We start from the raw sequence: 26,891 nt of genomic DNA on the forward strand, positions 1-26,891 counted from the left end.
ACACCAGAAATTTACTTCCTTGGGATTGAGACCTTCTAGCGCTAAACAGACACTCGCTGAAGGTTTGGAGAATCTTTAACTTTTTCTTCCTTTATCAGTTAGTTCCTTCGCAGACCACCTCAATCTAAACAAATATACAGATCTTTAAAAAATGTATCTTGTTGAATTTTGCCAGTCCCCCTTGTGATATTTCAAATATTTTTGTCAGTCTCACTAAGAATACAAATACTTCACATGCAGTTTGCTCATGTACACAGGAGACAGCTTACCGAAATTCACACTGAAGTTATGGATATAAAACTTTAATGGATTTTGCCTGACATTCCAATATGCATTGCTAACAGATACTATGTCTATGAATCCAAAAACAGATGAAAAATTGCAGGTTATGGACTAGGCTGTTAGATGGCAAATGTGTGGTCTAGATTATAGCCTACGATTTTTGGTCTAATTTTTGAAAGTAACTCATAGATGTAACATCCCATAAGCAGATCAGAAAAGAGACTGTAAGTCACAGCCACGCGTACACTCTAGTTTCTTCTTCAGTCTCCTTTCAGTGACAGCTCTGTTGGCTGGTGTACAACAAGGAAGGAGAGCTATTCCACAGCTCTTACCCATTGCAAGGGATCCCTCATGTATTGTTGTATGACGGTGCATTTATAGCAGTCCTCAGTCACTTCACTGGCTCTCTGCCTTCTGGCCTCTTTGCTTAAGCAGAGCCTGGGAAGGTGGAGTCTGTATCGTGACAGCGTAATGAGTTGCCGGGCTGGAGGAGACGGATGACAATATATTTCTGGGGTATGGCATCAGTATTGGCAAATTTTCAAACATCACCCATTGCTATCTTGCATTCATTTAGAGATATATTGATATATTGACTCCAGCACATGGTGCTATATATCTAACCCTAGGAGTCTGACTGCCGATTTGCACCCCACGCTTATTTAACACACATTTGGTACATGTGTTCAGATAAAGCTGTCAGGCAAAAAAAAATCCTCTTTGGGAATTCTACCTTTTTGCATGAAGTGCTGCCCATTTTCCTAAGAAAAGGTCTTTGAAAGACGTCGAAGTATGTGAATGTTTCTGTATGTACACATCTATGCAGTAACATTATTTCAGAATATGTTATATATTCTTTACACTTCCCTTTAATGTTTTCCTTTTTTTCAGCTGAACAAGTGTCATGCTCTGCGTTTGTTGGTTTAGACATAATTTTATTGCTAATCCAGTGCCAGGAATTTTTGATGGTTTCCTTGGGAAAAACATCTACTTAACTTGGTGTATTCAAGGCAATAAGGATTTTGGTCCTATTTTTCAGCATCTGATAATTCATTGCTGTAGAATATAAAGTATCTTCCATTATTTCCCACATTAATACGCCGGTGAGAGGAACAGAAACATGGTTGGTTGTTTTCAATATAATCTCATATATCTATAGCAAAAATACGCCAATGCCAGTCCATCTTTTGACACTTAGAAGCTACTGATTCGCCACTGATATATGTGGAAAAAAAGTGGCTTCAGTTTTGAGGGCAAACAGAATGGACCATTCTAGCTACTGGCAATCCAACACACATGAAAGATATTAATTGAAATTTCATTGTTATTTTTAGAGTTCAAAAGGACATTATCTTGCATTGGTGGAATGAAGCTCAAACTGAAGCTCTGATGATGTTTTAATCCCTTTGTTAGTTATACTGTTACTGGGGAATAAGGATTTTTTTTTGTTTCAGCTCGAACAAATGGAATATTTTAAAAATAAAATTATTCAAATCTGTTAAGTACTGATTCTCATAGCCATAATACTGTCCTAACAGTTTGCTACGGCCCTAAGACTTCAGGTAACCGTGTACCTAATTCTCATGATAATTACAGTGACACACTTTTGTAGGAAAATGGCTAAAAATAAAGTTATTAGAAATGTAACTGTATCTGATCTGTACAGGGGTAAAGGGTTGTAAGCAGCTGCCCATTACTGACTTTAGAGAAAGTTCTTTCTATGGAATAAGATTGAAAAGAATCAGTAAGTGATCTCTGAATCAGATTAGAAAAGAGTTATGCCTTTGCTGCAGGTGATACATTGATGTCTAGTAAATATAGGCTACCTTTTAAACTAGGACAACAGGAGCTCCTCCGAAACACAGAGAAAAAAGTCTTGAAAATTCTGACAATATGTAAGCCTTCCATTGTGCATTTTAAAAACCTACAAAACACAATTTCTTTCTCAAAAGATAACAGATTTTTCATCAGGTTCCTGGAAAGGTGCCATTTTGGAGTCCACATGCTTTTTCTTTCCTCTCTATATCAGAAAAATAATTAATTATTTTTCTTCCCTCCCCCATCCCATCCAGGGTAGTTGAGAATGTTATTGAGTAAAATATGGTAACTTCTGTGCCAATTTGAAAAAAATTCTTTTTTTTATGTAACCAGGTTGGGGGAGTTTGTTGGTGGCTTCTTTTTTTTTTTTTTTTTTTTGTCTCATCTGGGCCTGCCATAAAATTTGGAAATGTGTGAACTTGTCTTTCCAATTAAATAACATTTTTTTCCTAATTGGTATACCAGTGTGGATATGGCTACCACTTAAACAGCAAGGAGGCCCAGCAATGGTTTCTCTATAGGGTTCACAACCAGATGGTGGCAAATACCCCACTTCACTCAGACTTCAATAGCTAATCTGTTTCATAAGCCTTGGGATGCATTTTCCAGTGAGCAAAAGATGTTCATAGCGTGATTGAAAAGACATGAAAATGCTCTGGCTGAATGAAAGGGCTATTTTTTAACATTTCAAGACTTTCCCACCCAGAAAGCAATACAAATGTGTACCTAGCCAGATATGATTCTTATGACAACTGCCTCTCACACACACTGTATTTCTTATTTCATCAAGTTAAGGCAGGCTTTCACTAACAATTTGAAAGGGAGTTGCCACTGCCTCATAAGAAAACCTGCCACTATCTTTTCCAAAGTTACAAAAATAAAAGTAGACCATCCTTAGAATGAGGCAGTTATTAAGCAGAGAAACGCAGGATGAAATCTTAATCCAGAAAGCACAGAAGATTTCCAGCAATTTTCAGACAATCATATTTTCTTGGACTTGTGTGCTTTGAAATTTTTTTTTTATACTGAAGACTACATCTTAAAGGGAGAGTGATATGCTGGTGCATGCTATATTAACTCTCAGTTCTGTGGGTTAACTTCTTTCTTGTTTGTTTTTCCTAGTGAACACAAAGCCTTGCAGGATGCTGAGTACTGCCCAAGTCTACACAAATTACTGAAAATCTCAATCTAGTAGATCTAGAAATTGACACAAAATTGTTCTTCTGTAAATAGGGTCTGGGATCAAAAGTGATACAAATAGAAACCTACCTCTTTGCTTAGAAAAAAGGCTATTGATAGTCAATGAAAAATGTACTTTATTGAAAGGGTTCAGCTGTTGAGACACAGCAGAACACCAAATTACCTCGATCATTTACTATTGTAGACCTTCCTGGAAGGCTGCTACAAACAAAACAGAAGTCTCCTCCCTCTTCTTTGTTAACGTCTGCAAGGAACCAAGTCACGATTTGGACTTCCAGAAACAAATAGTGTAAGTGCATTTAATTTGAAATGCAGTTTCAACTATCAACTTGTACCTTTTTCAAAAGCAGTTTTTTGCCTTAAAGAGTACATTGTTTTACTGCTCTGACAACCAGACCATTTACTTGCAATGCATATTAAGAATTCAGATAGCAAATATGTAATGTTCCTAGGCAGCTTTTTAATGGAAAGCAAAATCTTGCACTTGGCCAAGGTTTGGGTGAACTATATCAGTTTTGGCAGGCTGATGACACCAAAGAATCCTGAGCCAGTACACAAACAAAGAACCCAGGGAAATATAACTTATGAGCAACTTATTGTCGCAATGCTTTTCTTGTGTCTCTTTGGTTCATTAATTTGTCAAATGTAAGAATTACTTTCTTTTTCATCAACGTACGATTGTAAGGGTAGTTGTGATGGTGACCTCATATCTTGTTCAGCCACAACTTTTGTGAAAATGTATGAACGCAATGGCATCAGCTCATCATCCTGCCAAAAAGTCTTAAACATTTATTCATTGACATGTTTTAAAACATTTTGAACCCATTCTCTTTGAAGTGTTATTCCCTGGGAACTTATCCTTTTTACAAGTGTAAATTGGATCACTGGATGTTTCGCATTGCCCACTGAAAGATGCTTAGTACCTTAAGTTTTTTTAAAATTAATGTCTTTAGCCAGAAATCACATAACTTGTATTCAATTTTGATAGAGAAATATTTTCCAAGAAAAAGATATCATTAAGTGCTTTAACTTTATTGCCTTTGTTTAACTGTCTCAGAGGCAGTTCTCTTGAAGAATGAACACTGATTTCATCACCACTGTTGGAGGTATAAGCTCGAAGGAACCCTTAGAGTAAGAACTGAGCCAAAACACTGGGCTATCCATGTGAAACTGTTTAACAATGCTTATTAGCAGGAAGCATTTTGTCTCTTTGTCTAAATAATGCTAATGAGGAAGAAATACATCATGGCTTGGCATGTATAAGATTTTAGGGAAATAATTTACCCTTAATGTGCAGAAGCCATGAGAAAACTATCCAACCTGTCCCAAGACATTCCCAATAAACCATGAAGTTATGTTATGCCATCATTTCTTCTGTGTATGATACTTATTCTACCTACCTCCAAAAACGTTTTAAAGGCAGAAAATGTGGCTCAGTGCTAAGTGTCTTCCTGTACTTGAAGACATTGACCTACTTTCTATTTTTCCCCAGGTTTGCTGTTTGATCATGGGAAAGTCATTTAGGCTCTGTGGTTTGGTCTTCCATCTTTAACAGGTCCTAAGTCTCAAGAGGTGATGAAAGGTATTTGCATTTACTGCTTAGAATCACAGTGGGTGGCACCTTTGTCACACAGTGGCATGTCTAAACCTTATCTTGCCACTTGAGCTAACGTTGGAGTTATACAGTTGCCATAGCCTAAAACAGGAGGTCTGAATATGCTCTTCTTCACCTGTTACCCCTTTAGAAGCATTCTGTAAGGGCCCATCTTTGTGCTGGCAAAGCAGCAAGAAAATATGATTTTTTGGTTTTTTGTCCATTTGCTTATAAATTGAAACTCTCTTGGGAAATCTTTTCTGTTGCAAGGAAAGAGAAATTGTAACTAACATATTGAAAATGCTTCTAAACCTGGTCTATGCATAAGAGTGCCTTAGATTAAACTCCAGTGTTATCAGCCTTTACTGAACAACAAACAGTGCTGTGGATCTCATCAGCAGGCTGGCAGTGTCCTCCTTCTGGTAACAGAAATGTCTTGTTTCCAAATCAACAAGACAGGAATGCTGCTGATGGGGGAATGATTTTCTTGCAGGTTGGCTTTTGTAGATGTGGGAGCAGTTATTTCCATGGAGCACCTGCAAGAAATTGAAGAAGAGATGGATAATGAGGATACAGCCCATGTGGAGTTTTCTCTGTATTTTATACTACTAAGTGAATACTAATATCTGTTGTGTATTTCTCTGTGGTTGAGAAATGCTTGTAGCTGAAGACATGACTGCATTAACTGTTCCATGGATATCACTAGTACATATATTTATTTGCATAGAGCAACACTAAGGATTGTTTCTTAAGATATATTTTGATTGTCTTTAAGTCATGCTATCCAGTCAAGAGGTAGCTACCTCTTCCTGCTTTAAAATCACTAGATCAAATGAAGATAGTAGATTAAGCATTGCCACTGATCCTAACTCGATTCTTGTACATGCACTTCTGCAAATTTTAGTTCAGAGATTGTTAAAAGAAACTTTGCTAACATTTCTTCTGAATATGCTTCTGAAATACATTAGTGTGAAGAAGAGGGGGCAGCAGATTAATTAGTGAGTAAGTGAACCAGTTAATTAATATTACAATTAAATCTGCCTGAGGTATGCTTATAGCATCCTTGGCACTTTTCAAGTAATGAAAAATGTTCGCTCTCTCTCTCCTTCTCACAGCTCCACTGAAAATGTGGCTTGTCTGAAACAATGCTCATGTGAAGCTGGTCAGAATGAGGTAGACGAGTGAGTTACCATGGTGTCAGAATTATTTTGTGTCCTATGATAGGGCTATTCTTCTACTGTTCTTGGGTCTGAAATAGAATAGAAAATTTGTAATTATATACAATACGCTGCCAAGAGATCAACTTTGTTGCTTTTGGCAATCACTAATGATTTTTTATTTTGCAAGAGCAGCATAATGTTTTATTTCTGCCCCCATTTTTCATAAAAAGTTAATTTGCATACATTTCTGCAAGTCTGAACCATGTTACTATGGGAAAAAAAGCTCGAAGAATCATCTGAAACAGAGAATTTACCATAAGTAAAAAAAAAAGGAAAGAAAAGGTGAAATAAAAGCATGTAACACAGTTCAGGCCCAAGCTTTCATACTGAAAAGAGGTTTTTGTTTCCTCTGATTGTAGATCAGGGTACTGTTTTGTGTGTCTGATCGTCACAATGTCGTCTGGGGGCTAAATCCACGCAGGTGAACTAAGATAGGTACTGAGCTCCGAACACATGCTCCCCCCAGCAGGTGATGTCCCCAGCATGGTCCCCAAGCTCCATGTCCAGCACAGCCCGACCCTGGGATTTACTGAGGCTAGATAAGCAATGCAGCAGCAAATACTGAAAATAGCGCTTAGATCCCTCGCTTCCAAAAAATGGTCATTTCACGCTCTGGGCTGAGAGCAGTCACCCTCCTGGCCCTGGAGTTCAGCACCTTAATCAGACCCCGTCATCACCACACAAACCTTGGGAGGCGGCAGCGGCAGCAACAATCCCTGGTAGCGCTGTGCAGATGGGACACAGGAGTCAGCCGTGAGCCTGGTCGCCGTGCTCTCCTTTTCCTACCAGGGTCAGAGCCATTTCTTTGTTTCTGGACATTCAGAAGTATAGAACCTGGGTGCAAATGGATTTCTAGTTGTTTATTTATTTATATATTTATTTTTACTCTAAAGATGAATGCAATTAGTCGGAGTAAAAATCACTGGAGAGAGGGAGGGAGCGAGGGAGATCAGTGGGCTTGGCAGCCTCAGGAAGGTTACAGCATTTCACATCTATTAGTAGCAGCACATTTTAAAAAGCAAATGAAGATACCCACTGCTGTCTGTTCATTTGAGAAATGGAGCAAAAGAAGGGTAAGTCCATTTTTTCTTTTTTTTTTTAGAAAAAACAGAAGCAAATGCAGTATGTGTTTCTGTTGGTATTGGTCAATGCCCAGATAGAGATTTGTGGAACATGTTGGTGAGTCTGCCAACCAGCACAGTCTGGTCCAGCACACATCCACCCCCCATTTGGGATTGCCTGGTTCAAGAGCAGCGGGGCTGTGAAATCTGCTTAACCCTTGGGCCTCTACCACTGGCCAGGCAGTAACTTGGCCAGTGTTTTACGGCTGAAGAGTGTGAGTCCCCCTGATCTCCAAACAGTAAAGAGAATCTGCTCACCAAATAAGTTTCCAAATCTGCCCTTCTTTCTTATATTCTTCACGATGTTTATGTAAAAAAGATAGGTGGATGTATTAATGTGGGTCTTAAACTATTGTAATACGATGATCGTGATTATCTGCAATGCTTTTGTCAGAGATGATGGTTGTACTCCACAGGAACATCTAAAATATAGATACGAACAATTGATCTGAGCAAGACCAAATTTCACTCGTTTCACTAATCTCCCTCCCACTGCATCTAAAAGGCTGACACAATGGTTGCTAGAATGATGCACAAGTCACAAGAGAACTAGAGGCAGCTACATAAGAAGAGATTAAAAAGACTGAAATACAAATATTTAAAGGGATTTTGAAAAGCTATTAAAAAAAATGCTTGCAATTTCCATACTTTGCACTTTCTTCATTTAGAGCAAAATTTTAATTGCCTACTTACAGTATGAATGAGACTCCAGGACATTTCCCCACTGTTTAATCCTGTGATCCAGTTCATTTTCCCCTTGCTAATACCTTCCTCTTTCCACCAGGGACTAGGTCTGTAACCCACCCTGACCAGCAGAACAAAGCAGCTTGCCTTTCAAACGGTGAACCAAGCAGTGGCAAGACAGCCATATTTCAGTAGGGCTTTCCCCACAAAGCTCCCAGTTTAGTGGATTCTGGAACATGGAAGAGCATGTAGAAAGGAGGAGCAGGGCCCGCAGAAATCAGTTCAGTCCAAGCAAAGCCCCTTCACTTGCCTTTCCTGGGTTCAGCGGCATGGAGGAGAGGGAAGAGCAGCCCTGTGAGTTCCCCCTGGGACCATTAGTTCCCAAGGGCCCCTGTGCCCCCTTGCTAGAGCCTGGGACGGCCACGAGCCCTGGGCAGGGACAGAAGCCCCGCTTCACCGGCTGTGGAGACTGATGAGGCGTCTTCAGTTTTGTTGCCAGTTCTGCCACCCGCCTTTTGTAATCTGAAATGACTCCTGCGGGTATCTGCTCCCCCTGCTCTCATCTGCCTCTTCTGCTTGCCCTGCAGGATCTTTGGGCTGGGGCGTGATCTTCAGATGTTTGTGCTGCACTCAGCGTGGTGAGGACACTTGGGTTGCTCTCATACGATTTTTCTCACTCTAGCTTTTCCCTTGCTTGAGTAAGGAACTTGGAGATTTGCCCACAGCCCTGGGTACAAAAAAATATACTCTTCAAACTGACTTTCAGATTTTTTTTTCCAGATTGCTATAGACTCAGTGGACTTATCCTCCTTCCTTAGGCAATGATCAGAGAAAGCAGGAACTTGTTGGAAACGGAATCCTTACAGCTTATATTCAACTCATTGTATTTCAGGTATTCCCACTACTTGGCTATTGTGGTTCATATTTTAACACTATTTTAAAAGGAAATGTGCAATTTATGACAAGTAAAAGGTGTGAATGACTGAATCAATGCCATCATTGATTTCACTGAAAGCAGAATCAAAAACTCAGTCAAACTGAACACCTTGGAACCTAACCCTGCAGACTTTATTCAGATTAAATCCCCTTTGAAAACACTGGGGAATTCAGCGTAAGCCTTTCATTATCAGAAACTAAGATTTTCATTGCAAAAAGCATTGCAAGACTGCTATCGGCAATTAAATCTGCTCTTTGCCTGGGATAAAGTCTTAATACCAATTGTTTCAACCGAACCTATTAAAACCACTATGTTTTAAGTGTATATTTGGAGGGATGGGGACAGGGAAAACGGGTTTGATGGCAAAAGTAAAGAACAGATCGAGTGTATCATCTGATACATTATGGTGTTATATCAACAAAACTGTGCAACTAGAATTTGTTCAAAATATAATTCACAACTACGGCAACTACTCATTTTGTGGGTCAGTGTAGCCATATTTGGCTACATCCACCAGTCCATGAGACATTAACGATTAACTCAGTGCATCTGGTAAACTGTAGACTGGATCTTTTACTCATACATGTTCCATAGCAGGGGTTTAGTATATTCAAGGTAGTTTTTGTTAATTATTCATTTATGCTCTTGGAAGTATAATTATATTACAAAAATACAAGATGTCTGTAAATCTTATCTGATTTAGGTAAGGAGGAAATGGCTAGTCATTTGAAAATAGGTTTTACTTAAGCAAAAGCTCTGAAAGAAATAATTTTTGATTAACACATATGGTACAAAGCAATCTGAATATCGTTCCTCTATTGTAAATCACAAACTATTGCAACTCCTTGTACAGATTCTAACACACTCTTTGTGTATGCACACTGATGAGGAGCATTTTTGCAATACATACATTTTGCATATGACATTTAAAGCAGTTGATTAAGGGAAAGAGATAATTAAAAGTTGACAGAATTGTTGGATTTCCATTTATGCACTTTCTATATTTTATAATAGTATTAGTGTTATACAAACGTGTTCCATCATTCCTGAAGTATTAGGACTGACTTACAAGATTATTTGGAGTGAAAATATTTCAAACTAACTCTTAAAATGTGTTTCTTAATATGAAAGCCTAAATATTTTCAAAGCTAGTTTTACTTGTTAGTGCAGTGCGCTTGCCAGCATAGTCTTAGAACATGACTAAAGGATATCTATGAAAAAGACATGGTCAGATGTGTCCTGTTGCAGTGAATGCTAATATGCCTTCAGAAGGAGCACATTATGCTTTTATTTCTGACTGTACACTGAATTATTTACACCTTCAAGGCAGCTGATTGAACTGCAGCATCAGTCAATTAGCAAATCAAAAATTTATATGATTCCAATTTAGCATGGAGTCCTTCTCTCTTTTTTTTTTCTTTTTAGATTTTCACCCTGACAGTGACAAATTACTCCTCTGCTGGCTGAGATTGGAAATTAAAAGCATTTAGAGTTGCTCATGCATTTATGCTAATGAGAACTTCTGATATGATTTGCATGCAAAAGAGGACAATCTGAAAGCTCATCAGTTTTTCATGCTTCCGCATTTTGATGTAGGAGGATTTTTTCTGTTTTCTGCAGAGCAGAAAAATTTTTCTTGGGGAAACAATACTCTATGTGAACAAAAAGAGTTCTTCTTTTAAGTCAGAAAGTTCCTATTTTTTTTTACCCTCCAGATTCTTGTCAAATCATTTGCTTTGCTGTTTCAGAACTGCAGCCCACATTCATTAGCATTTTAGATGTTTATCAAAGGAACGATCCAGTATCTGCCGTACAAGATTATAGCTCGAGCTTCATTTTAAATTCAGCAAGAAAAAAAGACCTGAGGACAGATGAGAAGAGGGACGTGCACTCTGACAATCTTCTTCACAGATACACCCGAATTAATCCTATTTAGAGCAAAATTTGATTAATCACCAGAGGTGGCAGCTTTAAGTTTAGCGAAATAGTTAACTCTGACAAATTTTGGGGACTTCTTTGGCACAGCCTTTCTGGAATGCAGATAAGGAAGCCAGGCAATGCAGATAACTTTAAAATGAATTTTTAAAAAAGCTCTTGTTTAGTAAAGAGATTTCTGCCATTTTTAGGAGTTTAATTTTGCTCTACAGTTTGCTGTAACAAAAGACAACATGGCAAAGAAGGGTCTGAAGGTAACAGAAAATGTCAGTGCATTTATTTTGCTTTTGCGGTACATGATTTTGTATGTAGCAGATAGTATGATTAAAATAATTTGCCAAGTAAAGGAAGAGAATTATTTCCTGATTGTCTGCCTTGCTTGAGAAGGTTGATCAGGTTATATCTGTGTATGTTTGAGTTTTTGTGAATGTGCAGAGTTTTTGTTTCAGAAATGATCTTTTTAACACCGGTAATTTGAAAGATCCTAACCATTGTCCTGCATTTACAAGAATATTTGATGCTGTAGTACTTGCTGAACATTAGCATAATCCAAGAATTCTTTCAGCCCCCAAAAACTACTATTTAGAGTTTTAATTGTAATTATTCCTTCTATCTTATCATTCAGTTTATCAAGTTTCAATGTATTGTTCAGTAAAACACAGGCAAAATATACGTATTATTCCTGTTTCCCACCTGAGTTAAAATGAAGAAATTAAGTTCAGATCATAATATATTCAAACCATCTTCCAGAATACGCTTTACACTTTGGATCATTTTTCCCCCCCAGCTACATGCAGCAGCACTGAAGACTTGCCAGGTTTCAGAGGTGTTACAGAAGAGAATTTCTCCCTCTGACTTCTCTGGTGTTGCAATGAGGTGCTTTACAGCCCGCACGCTGTATGCTCAAAGACAGCTAACAACAGGTGTATACTATGTTTTGGTAACATCTCCTGTCTTAAGGCAGTATTTTTGCTTCATGTACTTGAAAATAAAATGTATGTTTCTTCTATAACTGCAGCAGTTACCTTTTTTCTTTTGCTGCATTAATCCCTGGTTCATGGAGCAGGTGCCTTCATCCCTCGATGAAAAAGAGAAGGGTGTGGTAGAGTAATCATAAAAGGGGAAGCAGAGTCAAGAGTCAGTAAAGGAGACTGGGTGAGAAGGGGCCATGCAATATCAGAACTCAGCCTTGCCTGTCTTCTTTGGCACATTAGAAGTTATGGTACAGTCAAAAGAAAGGAGCTACATAAAATCTCCCCAGTCCTTGGTGCTAAGTTTGCCTGGAACCGCCACCATTAAATCCAATAAATGGCTGTTCATCCTTACTTCAGACTGGCTGCTTGGTATCACCACTTCTTTTGGAAGCCAGCTAGATGGCTCTCTCATTTCACACCTCTGAAGGTGCCAGGTCAAAATCTCTCACTGGAAGTTCTTCCTCCAAGCCAGGCACTTTGCAGCTGCATCTTCTGATTTTAGGTTTCCGAGGTTTTGAACTTCTCAAACAGTTGATGCACCTTACCACAGAGAGAACTCTGACTTTCTTCTCCGTCACCCATTCCTGAGCTATGCAAGTGACATGTCCTTGGCCGTTAAGATTAGATGTCAATGACAGTGACTATCTTTCCACTTTCCTTCCACATTTATAGGAACCCCTCAGGCTCTGTGGATATTTCTCTATTACAGTAGATACACACAAAGAGCTCAGAGGCAGTATCAGCAGGGAAGCAGAAAAATCTCCACTTGCCAATATCTGTTAAGACAGAGAACCTTGAGAATTCCCTGAATATGATGTAAGGCTTACATGAAGTTCTTCCTTCACCAAAGACTTCATGTAACACAGGCATGTTAAAAGACAGTGCCAGAAGAATGAATATTTTTTCCCTTTCCTCCTCTCACAGCTAAACTTCATTCGCCAAGGTTGTGTTGCTTCTTACTGAGTGACTCTTGGATCATACAGACTGAACATTTTCATGTGTCTTGCTTTGCTATCTTTCCTGAAAAGCCCGACTGAGATAACCTACCAAAATACTAAATTAAGAACCTGATTTTCCTAACCTGACATCTCATGAAATGTGAGCTGCCTCCAGAGCCTGTTTCCCAATCTCTGCTGAAATTCATTTTGTCTGCTCATAGATTCAAATATCTCCTGAATAAAAAATCTACTTGTTGTGTTCCCAAAATGAATTTACAAGTCCAGAATTTTCTTTTATCTTTGCAAAGATAGACATACAGCCTGTTCTGAATACACTTCTCTTCAGCAAGAGAATTTGAAAAGGCTTCCATTTGAAGAAACTCTCAAGTTCTAATTGCCTTGTTTTTGAGTGAGGTGTTTTTGCTTCATCATCCTTCAGATTTTGCCCTTCAGATTTTTTTTCTAAATTTCTTCTCCTTGATTCCAGCTGAAAAGCTGGGATCCTTGAAACCAAAAATTACAACAATTCAGCTGGGTTCAACTGGGACATCTTTTGAGCCCCGAAATTGATTCTCTTCAGGATTTGTATGTTCATAAGCTGGTGGACAGCCTTCCTTGAAGCTAGTTTAATGATCTAAAATATTTGATGAGCAATAATCACCTTTGTGAACAGAGTGCTTCAGCCATTGAAAGTGCTGTCCAATGTTCTAACTGTAGCCATCACCCTGCATTCAGCAGGGAGCTGGGGATATTTGACTATAAATTGACCTGTCTGCTTACAACACACTGTCAGAAAATTGCTTTACAATCACTTATTCTTCTGGAAATTTCCCAGCCATTTAGGCCATCACTTGACCAGTTTAGGTCAGTTCTTGCTGAATTTCATGTGTGCAAAACCTCTGCATATAGATTTATATCTGGTCTGCTTCTGTAGTGGACTTCACTGGCAAATTATTAGCTTTCTTCTGTTCTGGCAGGAACCATAATGTTGCAAATTCTTGTTGTCTTCATAACACACAAAAGTAGAGTATGACAAAAGGAATTACTGGGAATAATCTTCCATTCTTCAGTTTACATCTTAACACCAATGTAGACAAAGTCATGAATAGTTATAGGAAGTACTTTAGAAGTGTTGCATTATATTGCCATGTTCTCTGTGTGAAACTCCCCTTGAAGTCGATAAGAGTTGTGTATGCTATTCAGTGGCATAATCAGGCAATAAATTATGAAAGCTCTGCAAACACCAAACATAACAAGCCACAAACGGATGACATTAACAAGTGACAAAGATACCCAGTGCTATGATAGTTAAAGACTTAAAGCTAATAGTTCTGAAAGTGATAAAATTCTAATGGCTGTTAGGATTTGGCAACCTCTAGCAGATGGGTGAGGAGGAGAAGGTTAACTTGTGCACCCGCCTATTGCAGTGTTTCCAGCCACTTCCACTCTGAGAGTGAATCTCAGTTGCAACTGTGATGGAAAACAGTCTTGCATGCTCCAGCATTGCAGTAGTCTTCTGTCGTGGGTTTCCTCACATGCAGCTTTGTTGGGGCTCAGATTTAATTTTCAGAAGTGTCTAAACCAGATCTAATGCAAGATAACATTTTAAGTCAGTGGTAACACTACATGTTTGAAATCTCCTCCCAGAAACTTTGCTTCCGGAAAAGCTGGCTAGAAAAAGTGCCTTTGAAAGTATACTTTTTTCACAGTACATTTTAAATAAGTTGTTGAAATAGATTTTTCCAAAATGACCACTTTAAACCTGTAATACAAAATGGAATTTACTTAAAAATTCAGAAGATCCTGATACTTGCAAAAGGGACTGAGAAACGTGAGCCTTGTGTTGACTAAAAGTGACATTCTGAAATTGTTCTCTAAGATCTTAAAAGCCAATTAAGAATAAACAAAGGATCCCAGAGGTCTGAGATTGCTCTAGGCTTTAGAACTGAGTCTAACTTACAAGAAATTAGTTCTTTGTAAAATACAGCCCTGCTTCTCCTCGGCGTATTTGTAATGGCAAGATGAATGTGTGCTGAGATGCTGCAGCTGTTATCAGAAGCCAGCAGTTTATCACAAAGCAAGGGGAAAACTGACTGTCATTGCAATGGTTCTTCCACCTTCCCATTTGATGGATGCACCCATGGTACTCCTTGGACAGTAAAGGTTTCTGACTCTCACTATGAAAGCGCTATTCACCACTTGCAGAGAAATTCTGAAGCCCAGGCTATAAACGGGGGAGCAGAGCTCCAGCCAGCCCTGCTTTTAGAGCAGTGACAGACTGGCCAAAATCAATTGGGCTGATTCAGCCTCTTCCAATACTTGCCTTTTTTTTCTCTTTTTTTTTTTTGGCTAGAGTTAGTTAAGGCTACTTTCAGGTTATTTTATTTGAAAAAAAGACTCCTACCCATTTCCTCCTCACCCTTACTGTAAAAAAGAAACAACATTGCAGAACAGGTTTCAGTTTTCCAATATCCTCCACTCCTTCCCCAACAACAGTTGAATTACCATGAAGGTTCTGTGTTCCCCTGTCAAGGCTAAAGATGACCCATTAGCTCCTGCCGCAGCTCAGTGAAGAAGTTTTCTGTAGATTTGGGTACCTCTTGGAGAGGAAGAGCATTCAACAGAAACAGGGGAGAAAGGGCTCCATGAAAAGGGCAAACAAGTTCTATCTGGGCTTGTTTTAAACTGTATCTGATGCCGTAGATATTGTGTAAGACTTCAGATCTGAAAGCCAGACCCAGCCAGCATTCCATCCTGCACCAAGTGGGCTGTCACTCAATGAATTGTGCCACCAAAGCACATGAGGCTCGACCTGCCTACTCCCAGGCCTTCTTGCCCATCCTCCCTCAGGGGGAGCAAAAGAAAGGGTCGTTTTGGGAAGTGGGGAGCAGGAAAAAAGTGAACAGGAGGCAGGGAAGAGCCTCCTGCCATCCAGGGTACAGAGATGTTTTCTTGTTGGGAAAGTTCATCCAAAATCCTCCTCTCTCCTCTTTGACCTCATTGTCACGTGTTTGAGCTCTCTGTTTGCAGGAGCTGTCACTCTGATGATATTTTGGTTTCACTTAGAAGATGTGATTTTGTAGGCAGATGATAAGTATTTTTCGTTTCCTGGCGAAATCAAGGGCTCTTATGGAAAGAAAACACTGTAGTAAATACTGCATTCTGATCATATATCTTTCATGTGCAGAAAGAAACCATAGAAGTGTGTGTGTTCTTCATTGATATTCATTTGGTCTTTCATGAGTTACTTAATTTTCTTCAAGAAAATAAATGTAAGATAGAGGGAGAGGGGAGATATGTTGTATAATTCCTACAAAATATTTCATAGATGGATTTTTTTTCCACATTTCAGTGGTGTGGACAGCAAGAAAATGTCTATTACCGTGTTAGCATTACAGAAGCACTCTCCTTCAGTCTACAGTTTCAAGAAGACAGTGTACATTTTTCATGTCTGAAGAAAATTATTGTGGACATTTAGCCAGCAATAGACTTAGACTTATAAGCAGGTTCTACATTTACTTGAATTACTTTTATGTGTGCCAAGACACATACAACTTACCTTTATATTTCTGTTTACCATTTACTGCTTTACACTGCCACAGTAGTTGTTTTATGTGGAAGGGAACATGGAGTATATTTTCTTGTTCCAGTCTGTGAGTGTAGTTGGCCACAGCTTTAATGCGTGTACTTCATAAGCATGCTTGAACAGACTGGAAGGCCAAAAATGTAATACAGAACTAGGACTGGACACGTGCGACTGATGTATTTCTTAAAATGCACTTCATATCTTCTACAAGGTAACTTTATGCCTACTCCAAGATATCACTTTTTACCATCCTATTTCTAGATTCATTTCAGCATGTGGTGCTAGGTACACTGTGTCCAAGCTGTCCAGAAAAGAAAAATTCTGTTTTATGAAAAAACCCAAGCTTTTGAAGTTGGTTTTGTTAAATATTTGGCTAAAAATAATCTTTCGGTATTTCTTACAAAAATTATGTGGCAAGACTGGGCCATCATTCAGTTGCCAACAGTTCGATGGTCAGCCCACTCACCTACCTTACTTCGAGCGTTGACCTTACTTTTGCCATGTCCCACCCCATGGAAGGTTGCTTATTGTTTGCTCTCAGACTGGTGGATGCTCTCCTCCCAGGTAGGGCCTGACCAACTTTACAGAAGTTTCAGTTTGTTAAAATGTCCCAGCCAACTCTACTTACATCATTAGCTCCAGGCTCATTGTTCTGATTTTTGGAGAGTGTCCCATAGATCTCCTCACAAAGGTGTTTCATATGTGTGTATTCTCAGAAAGAGTCTCTTATGAAGCTTTTGATGAAAGTTTCCTAGAGCTACTCAATATCTTGTTTTTGCTTAATACAGTTTAGATTTGATTCTTCTTAACCATTTTCTAGGTCTCCCAGTAGAGTAATCTTTCGAAGGCATGCTCAGAGCATGATTTGTCGTCTGGTTTCTAAATGATTCCAGCAAAGCTCCTCTGCTCTTTGTGAAGTTGATGAGTCATTTTGCACGTTCTTTGTCTAAATGAGGTATATTAATCAGAATCCAGCTCAAAGTCCCCAGTAAAGGGGTAAGAGTGATCATTGTTTGTATTCCTTTCTTGAATTTATGTAACTCTAGTTGAATACAAGTTGTTGGTTAGTTTATAGTGACTATTTAATGAGTAAATAGAATAACAGTGAGAGAGAGATGCTTTGTCTGTATTTGTTATTTGACATAGCTGACAGCTAGAGTGGTATCTTCTCCTTCTTTCTTCTTTTGTTATGGCAATACTAATCATACCACACAGAGACACGTTTGTCATTATATGTAATTACGTGCAATATGTTTACATTATAATATTTTATATTGGAGAGACATAGGTTTCATAATGTTTTTATTCCCAATTCCTTTCTGCTACAGATTATTTCGGTTTATGCATATTTATAAATGATATTTAAAAGTACAATAGCACATTAATTATCACAAAATGGTGAATTGGAAATAGAAGCAACAAGAAAACTGATCTAGATGACGACATAACTTCTGACGGAGGTGCAGTGTTTTGTTAGTGCTCAGGAAGGTTTCCTTTGGCTACTTTAAAGTACAGAGAGTGACTACAAGTCGTCAGGAAAGGTTACCATTTTTTGTGTGATTAAAACAGGTCTGACAAAACCTTCATCTTTCAGAAACCTTCTGAAAGACCTATTCCTCTGTGGACTAATCCTGACAGCACCCTCTCTCATCACTACTCCGCTTTTCTACCACTTCTTCCCTCCTTTTCTTCAATCCAATTAGCAGATCCGCCAGCAGGCTGTGAAGCCTGAAGAAGTAGAAATTAAATCGACTTTTATCACCTAGCAAGCTAATTGTGGAGTTATCCATAAGCACAGCCATACCCTCAGAGATTCCCATACTTAAGGGCCCCCAAGGGTGGGTGAGGAAATCAAAGGTGCCATCAAAGACTCCTTCGAAGTTATGATGCTATCCTCCACAGAAATACTTCCTGGTGGCAGACGGATGAGGCCGTGATGGCGCGGTTAGATGACGTGCTGTGGGGCCAGCAGCAGTGGGACAGAGAGGTCCTGCGTTAGTGCAGCTGACCCCTAACGAGAGTGCTTTATAGGGCAAAGCAGTACTGGTGAGAGGCAGAAAACCACAATAACCACAAGTCAAGCACAGCTGCTGCAGGTGCTGCCATCAGCAGAAGGAAGAAGATATTTGATTGTGGGGTTTTTTAACTGTGTAGTTGCAAGTGTGGGTAATATGGCAGTGCTGACAAGGCAGAGGTAGTCAGTAGGATTTAACAGGTAAAGGTAAACTTCACTATTTAGGCAATAAAGGTATGTTACCGCTAGAGCTGTTTTTCTATGTTGGTGTGTTACTACACATTAATTGCCATTCATTTACTAGCACATCGTGGTAAATATTTTATCTACATGTGAAAGCATCTTCAGAGCTCACTTTTGTACAATTCAGGCAACCTGTAGGAGATATGCAAAGGTGAAAGACCTGCACTGCTTTAGCCAGGTCTCAGTGGCTGTTTCAGATCTTATATTATAGAAAATAGAATACATATTTATTGTAAAGATGCTAAAACCGTGACCAGGTTGATATACACTACATGAGCTATTCTTACAAGTAAAGAGCAGTTCTTCAGGTTACTGAACTGTTCAGGTTTGAAAAGATTTTGGGATGTACTGTATAAAGTACAACTCCATAAGGTACCATAAAACGAGCTATTTCTGCACTTGAAGAAATCAGTGTGACTGGGGAAAGCAAACATTTGACTTCCACGAAAGAGGAGTAAGGAAACAGGGGAGCACCTCAGCTATTGGACTGCCATGGAGCTGCTCATCCCACACCTTCTGGACTCTAGCATAACCCTAAGAACTACCACACATTTTGAATACTTTCACCTCAAAAACAGACCACCAAATGCCTGCCTGCTTACAGAGGATCATACCAATGTGAAGTTTGTTTCTGCACACACAAAACTGACAGACCTGCTCTGTCTGTCCCGTTGCTTTCCTCTTACTGTTCGCTCTGAAGTTTAATGCCAACACCCCCTGTAGTAAAAAAAAAAAAAATAAAAATTGTAGTGCAAATACTTTTCTAACGAACTTTATTATTAATCCAATCATGCTGATAAAGACCATTCAATGTGAATATCTTGCCAAACTAATTAAGATTTGAGGCTTTCTTTTTCCTTATCTTTGTGAAATCAGAGAAAGAGAGAAGATCCAAGAGCTGAAAAGATCTCTGAGGAGAAAAGCAGTAAAGCTGAATCACGAAAAAAGAAGACAACCAAAAAACATTTTGTAAGATCAGGAAGGTAAAAGAAACATTTAACAAAAAAAATATATTTTTATAGTAGGTAAAAGAGCGAGGATTTAAAAATGCAACTATTCATATTTATATTTGACTGCACATTTTTCTGTTTTGGTTGTGCATTAATTTACTTTAAAATTATTGTATATATTTTGACTGCCTGTTTTCCAAAGAAGTTTGAAGAACATGTGGGAAAATTCAGCTGAGGAACCACATCATGTGAAATTTCCAATGGTCCAAGTGATCAACACACAGAAGGTCAAGATAAATATATACAGAAACTTGAAATAATTTGCCATAAATAGTAATAAAGTTGTGTCATCCCATTCCAGATATGGACAACATGCCACCGAAGTCTGGGAACTGGCTCATTTTTAAGCTTCAGGGGAAAATCCATTTTTATATATCTACCCAACCACATATTGTGTCATGCTCTACCTCTCCTGCTTCAGACGCCTGCTGTGGCAAATTATTTCATGTATGCTACACAGAGAAATCTTACTTTAAAAATATATTTATAGGTTATAAAAGTCAGCTTTTAATGGGACAATGATGTTAATCAGCTCCAAATAATAACAGATTTCTGTGGTACAAAGAAAATATAAAAGGAGAGGATGGTAAGGGATGATGGAATTCATACCATTCTCCTGCTATATTCCACTTGTTCTTTTCATTTCCTTAACACAATTATTTAGTAGCTGCCTCTGGTAAAGTTTTACACCTAAAGCATTGTCATAAAATATTCAGAAGTAACTATATATTAATACTGCTGAGTAAGTACTTTGGTTTTATTCTCTGGTGATTGTAGTATGGAGCTATATTCCTGTATGAAATACTAAACAACAGTACAAAAATACAGACTTTATACTGAAAGTTTGACAACAACATGCACACACATTTTTGAGGGCATGCAAGGCTTTAAAGGCCAGGTACCATCAGCAGGTACTTTGGCAGGTTGAAGTCTCCAGGGAATGGTCAACTGCAGAACAGAGAAAGTGGAAAAATGCACAGCTCTGCTGCTTTTTAACAAGAAGCACTGTGTGTGTCTGCTTGGAGAAGAGTTACTCTTGCTGTTTACCTCCCCAACATCTTTACCCCAGCAGACCTCAGCTGTGGGTCCAGTCCCTTCCATGTAGAAATGACACTGCCTGGGTGGAAGCATGACATGCACTGAATATTTGTATAAGCAATTTTAAACACTGATCTGCAGGAGGCCTCCCTGCATCTCTGCCCCCCGCAGAGGGGCACAAGGTGGGAATTGCTTGCTAGTGTTCAGCAGACGTGCACAGCTCCCAGAGATCCATTTCTCTCTTTTTTTATGCCCCTGAATGCCGCTGCCTTGAGGATATTTCCAGACTTTTCCTTTATTTATAACGGATAATCCTTTTCTGGCAGTAAACAAAGAATTCCTTGTTATACAACACATATTAGCTACAGTTTTTGTCTATGGAAGGTTGCAGCAGTCATACAAAGAATTCATCTTCAATGCTCAGACTTTGGAAAGTGCAAAGTGGTTTCATTTTTATGTGCCTTGTCTGGCTAGTGTCATGATTGGGCTCATATGATATGAGTCTGAGATTTGATTTTTGAAGAGAGTTGTACGTGAAAAGAAATGAATGAAGAGGTTTCCACCCCAAGCTCTTGGTGGTGTACAAATGCCTAAGTAGAAACTCTTCCTTCCGCCAGGACAAATATGGAAAATCAGGTGCATCAATTAAGACAACACAACACTATTAGCTCTTCTGCATGGGAACAGGGAAATTTCCTACTTGGTGCAGACAGAGAGGCCACCTCCAAATCGCCATGGGGGAGCTGAGGCTCAGAGACAAACTTCAAACTGCAGACACTAGGAGGGAGAAGCATAATAAAGTTTAATCGGAGAAAGCAAGCAGATTTCAGACATTAGTAGGAGTTTTGAGAACTGAGTGATCACACAGCCTCTTTCACCTAAGTTCCGTCTGGTTCTCATGGCTGGTATTGAGCTTCTGAGGCTGGAGGACTGCTCTGGTTTCCACAAAATTTCAAATGACAATGAAATGTTCTGGATGAAGGGTTTAATGAGACACTTCAGAGTTTCTTGTGGTTCTCCAGAATGAAGTCCAGCCTCAAACAGAATCATTTGCTCTGGGAGGCAGTAGTTCAAAAGTGAGTGACTTGCAGAGATATGTCAAAGTCTGTAAACTTCCACGGTCCTCCAGATCCTAGGAAATAAGCAAACAAAATCTGTGCTGAGGACCAGTCAATATTGGGGCAGAACATAGCACCAACTATGTAGTGCTTGGTCTTTCCATTACTCTGAAATTAAGGGAATAGACCTTAAAGGACCTGCAGTCCTCCCTTCTAACATCTTACCCCTCATCATGCTGTTAACAGCCCCTGTCAGCAGTCCACAGGCCTTTCATTTCCAGTGGATGCTGGAGGCAAACATGTTCCTTTTGTTCTTAAGCCGGCACAATAGGTTAAAGCCTTCACCTAGACATCAGTGAAGTTAAAGCAGAATAACCTCCCATGGAAAGTATGATATTCAGATGTGTCGACAGCTTGAAAGAGTTATGAAAGAGCACATTAAGTCATTATCCAGCTGCATCTTGATTGTCATTAAAAGTAGTTATTACATTTTTCAGCAGGAAAAGGATTTTACAGTGGCAAAGACACCTCTGCCAAATCATACTTTGTTTACACGTCATTATAAACTTAGGTAATTATGGTTATTCAAAATGCACGCAAGTGTACATTTTTCAATACATTTTGTTTTTACCCTAGCCCTCCAGCCCATCCTGTTGTAGGCTGCTAGAACAGAACTGCTGCAAAGATTTTTTTTCCTAGCCTTTAAAGGTTTGATGTTCTGTATCATCAGTACCTTTCAGTCAAATGGATACAGAAGTTGGGACTAGCGACAGTAGTGCTCAAGGAGTCTAGAAACCAAAATATTAGAAAAAAAATAAAATGAGTTCTCAAAAAATATTGTCCTTTTTAGGTTATAAAGTATTTTGAAAAAGGATATCATTTTTCACACACACATATCAAGACCTCTAGTTTCCAAACTGAATTACAAAATAAAAAGACAATTTTGAAGTTTGGACCAAAATAAGCCATTTGACATATCTGTCAATATTATAAATACTGAAAGATCTGTGTTTCAAATGGAATTTTTATAAGATTTGTGCAAATAATTAAATTTTCCATTCATGTCCATTATGAAAAAAAAATCTTGTTCAGAGACAGTACTATTTGCAGATTTTTTTCTTTGTCCCAGCCTTTTAAGTGCCTCAGGAATTGGTGCTCATGGTTTTCATGCTTTACTGACTGCAAAGGAGCTACTCCTGAGTTACAGAAGCATAAAGAAAATGAATGATGTTCTTTGGACTCTAGCCTTGTCACTCAAGCAAAGGAGAAGAAAATGGAAACCCTCCCACCCCTGGGAAGGTGATGTTTACGCGCTGCGTGTATACTCAAACCTTGGAAAGAGTGATTTGTTTCGATACATACAAGGCACCATTGGCCAGAGCTGCTAGCAACGAGGCAGGATGCCGAACAGCCACACTGCAACGACTCTGCCTCTCCTTGCAGGGAGGCTTCATGCAGGGTGCCTGGAGGAGCTCAGCAGGAACCCCTTCTCCTGATGCATTTCTGCAGGCTATGTGAAGCAGCAGCCTCCAGGTTTGCTCCACTCCCAGGCTGACGTTAGGGCCCATTGCACCTTGCTGAGCTCAGCAGCATGCTGCCGAGTCTCTCCCACTTGGCCGTGGCAAGGTTTGTTTAGGGACTGGTGACCCCAGAGCCTCTGGCTGTCACCAGAGAGAAAATCCAGCCCCTTCTGCAAACTAGAGCTTCTGCCTCTCAGATAGGTGGGATTTTTTCTCTCTCTGCAAAGCCAGCTGCTCCTTGCTTCTGCTGAGATCAGCAGGAACCCAGCACCCAGCCAAAATATCGCGCAGGCTGTCTCGACCCAATGGCAAGCACTTGGCTGCACAAAAGAACACCTGGAAAAAGTTGAGGTGACATAACAATTACATTTTCCTCAGATAAACAGAATAAAAAGGTTTTTTTCACTCAGTTTTTGGAATGAGGCATTCAAATGCATAATTATGTGTTTTCATGATGGAAAATTGCAGGAAAGTCTGAGGAAGATCATGTTGATATGACTGGCAGAATTAGTGCTGCCAAATCTCATCCTTGGCAGAAGGAGAAACCATCCTCCTTGCAGAATGGATTCAATATTTAATGACCATCAAAGCATCTTTGTTGAAAGTGAAGTTTAAAAATGGAGCGCTAGAACTTAGAAGAAAGTAAAGAAATCAAACTACATAGCCAGTCATTCTGTTCAGGTACATAATATCTTTATTTCTGACAACATCTTCACTTCTTTCACTCCTGAAATACATTTTTATTGTGTGTATATAACCATGTGTGTAGACATTTGCATGTGACACTGGTCAAGGTATACACCATAAATGCACTTGCTGAGTTTACTTGGAGGATTTTTGACGAATGTGTTCAAGTCTTATTTTCCTTCTTCTTTAAGACCTGAAATCTATGGAAGAATCAGCAGCAACGGTTCAAGAAGCAGTAGTTTCAGTACATAGGGCTGTTTCTCAGAAAATCCTGCTTTCCGGTGCCATGCCTGTCCTGGTATCATGAGGCCAAGTAAAATTGCTGATTTGTGCACAATCCCAGAGCCTTTCTCGTGCCTTCTGATAATTGTGCCTTCATGTGTTTCAGCAACAGTGTAGCAGTGCAAACTAGAGGTTGTTACTCAAAAAATGCTTGGGATTATTTGCTAAAGATTTGTGGTTGGTAGTATAGCTGTGGTGAGTACTTTTGAATACAATCATTACTTAACATGATTTTACATGTCAGTCAAAACCTGGATGAGTGTAAATTATCTGGTGTGTGTGTATAGCTACAGTTTTTCCACTCAACTTGATCACCTTCAACTGTTAAAAAAAAATCAAATAATCCTATTGGTGAAACTGTATTTTAAAGTGAAGTAAACAGTAGATAAAAGGAATCTCCAGGGACATACAAATTTACAAAATGTTTTCTGTAGAGCTACATATGAGACTGCGTTTACTTTGTGGAAAGCTCTGATCTGGATTACTGCCCTATTGTGTTCAGCCACAGAGAAATAAGAGAAGGTAAAAAATAGACAACAATTTCAAAGAAGAATTTTTAGTAGACACAAGATGGCAAAGGACAAAGGATTAGCACAACATAATATATCTTCTCAGAAGACATCACAGAGAAATAAATCCTAAATATATTGGACAAACAGATTTAAGAGAAGTTCTGAATGAAAGGTCCACATAGAAATGGTGCAGAACATGCGCCTCAAGAAATTGTTGGTGATAAAAGGGCACTTTCCTGCAGTAGAGGCATAATATTCAGCTAAGGGCTCCAGGTATACTGGTGTAAGAGAACCCCCCTGTTAATTCTACAGTAAGAGTGTCCATGTGAAGAGACAGATCAGCAGTTTTACCTGTTGTGGACCTGCAGCTATAAGTAGCACTGATGAGCTAGAGCCTTTTAAAACTTGCTTTTTGGTTATGTGCTCCTGAAAGAGAACATGCAACTCTGAATCAAGTACAAGGCCAGTCCAGTAGCTGGGATAAATACAGTGAAGTATCCCAGGAAGGTGAAAGGTTGGAGCCTTCCACGCTGATTTAAATGTATGATAATCTCTGCAACCATTTATCCCTAAAGATCTCACTTCAAAATGGCTTTATTTTTCTTAAACCACTCTACATCTTTCTTCCAAGTGCAGTTTTGCAAATGCGTTGTCTAGAATTTCCTACTCTGCCCTTAATTATCCATCAGCCATCTTTCCCCTTATTAATTAACGCTCAAGTTTTAGCAGCAGCTTGAACCGGGTCACTGTTCACACATTGAAACAACAGATGCCAAGGGGTTTGTGAGTGACAGGATAAAAATCAGGCACCATCTTGGCATGAAGCTTTAGAAAGATGTTAAGAAACCTCTCTGCATTTCATATGGGAATCTATTCCACATCTCCGAGTACTGTATATACTGTACAAATGCTTCATTTTAAGTCTGCCAACATTGCTCTCCAATTTGTCAATCCTCAAATTCTTTTTAGTAAGTGCTACAAATGTACGACTCATCATTGTTATTATGTTCCATTAGAACATTTGCCAGTTTTGAGTTCTGTCAGATATATGCGATAGTATTTGATGAATCACTGCTGAAATAATCCACTACAAACAACATCCAATTTCTTGGAGTGCTTTCTACTAGTATTGATAAGTATCTGGGGTTTAAATGCAATGCTGCTTCTACACACTCTGTCATATTGCTTACTGCAAACATTTGGAATGAGTTTGCTATAGACAATTAATCGCCTTGGCTGATACTTTTTTCTGCCAGTCAAGGATTCACCAGTCTAATTCTATGACGATATTTTGGTAGAGAAAATGTGGCACGTTCAGTTGCATGACTGATTTGGTAACCTGTTTCCAACATCAGGGTGCTCCAACTACAGTGAACCTTCATTTGTACTTGAGCCCTGAAGTTCTTTCATTTGTACAGCATGTTCAGCACCTGGGTTGCTGCAGCAGCCAGGACATGACTTCGTAAACAGAAACACAAACTCTCTTGAGCAAGCCATTGATCCAGAAAATGTCCTGTAGAGCAAAATCCACAAAGCAGAATGCCTCACCCTGTAAACATAACTCCTCAGATACAGACTTGTGTAAGTTTAAGAGGAGGGAAAGAAGCAAAAGATTAAAAGCAAAAAAGAGAGGAAGGTACAGCTTTGGAAAAACTTTGGGATATCTCAGTGTTCTACTTTTCGGTAGAACTGAAAATATTTAATCTAAAAAGTAACAGCATCTTTTGAGGGATTTCTAGAAGTCACATCATCTTCTTTATCATAAAAAATTAGCTGAGTAGTAAGCAGTTGGAACCTTCTAAGGCATATATAAAGATGAAATCAATAAAGAGTTATATCCTACAATATATTCCAAAGGCAGTATTTTCACATGGTTCTACTTGTAACTACAGTCAATACATTTTTTGTCACTTCCTTGTTACTAGGGAGAGTTGTCTTCTTTTCAGCTGATGATTTACTCATTTGTATTCATTTCCCTTGCCTGAGGACCGGAAAAGACCTTAGACTTCTGATTGTTGTTAATTCATTGCATTGCCAAAGCCCCTAGGAAAAGTAGTGAAGGACCTGTCTCCTAGTCAGTGAGGCCCTGCCGAAGAGCAGGTGAAAAGACAGACTTTGATCCAAAAGACTTCCTATCTGAATTTAAGGCAGCACCAGTATAAGGACAGAAAAAGAAGACAGACAAGGGAATTGGCTTCGTTTTCTGTAACAGAGAGGGAAGAACCAATCACGGGATGA

The sequence above is a fragment of the Opisthocomus hoazin genome, chromosome 2, assembly GCF_030867145.1.
Source record: "Opisthocomus hoazin isolate bOpiHoa1 chromosome 2, bOpiHoa1.hap1, whole genome shotgun sequence".
Classification (NCBI taxonomy): Eukaryota; Metazoa; Chordata; class Aves; order Opisthocomiformes; family Opisthocomidae; genus Opisthocomus; species Opisthocomus hoazin.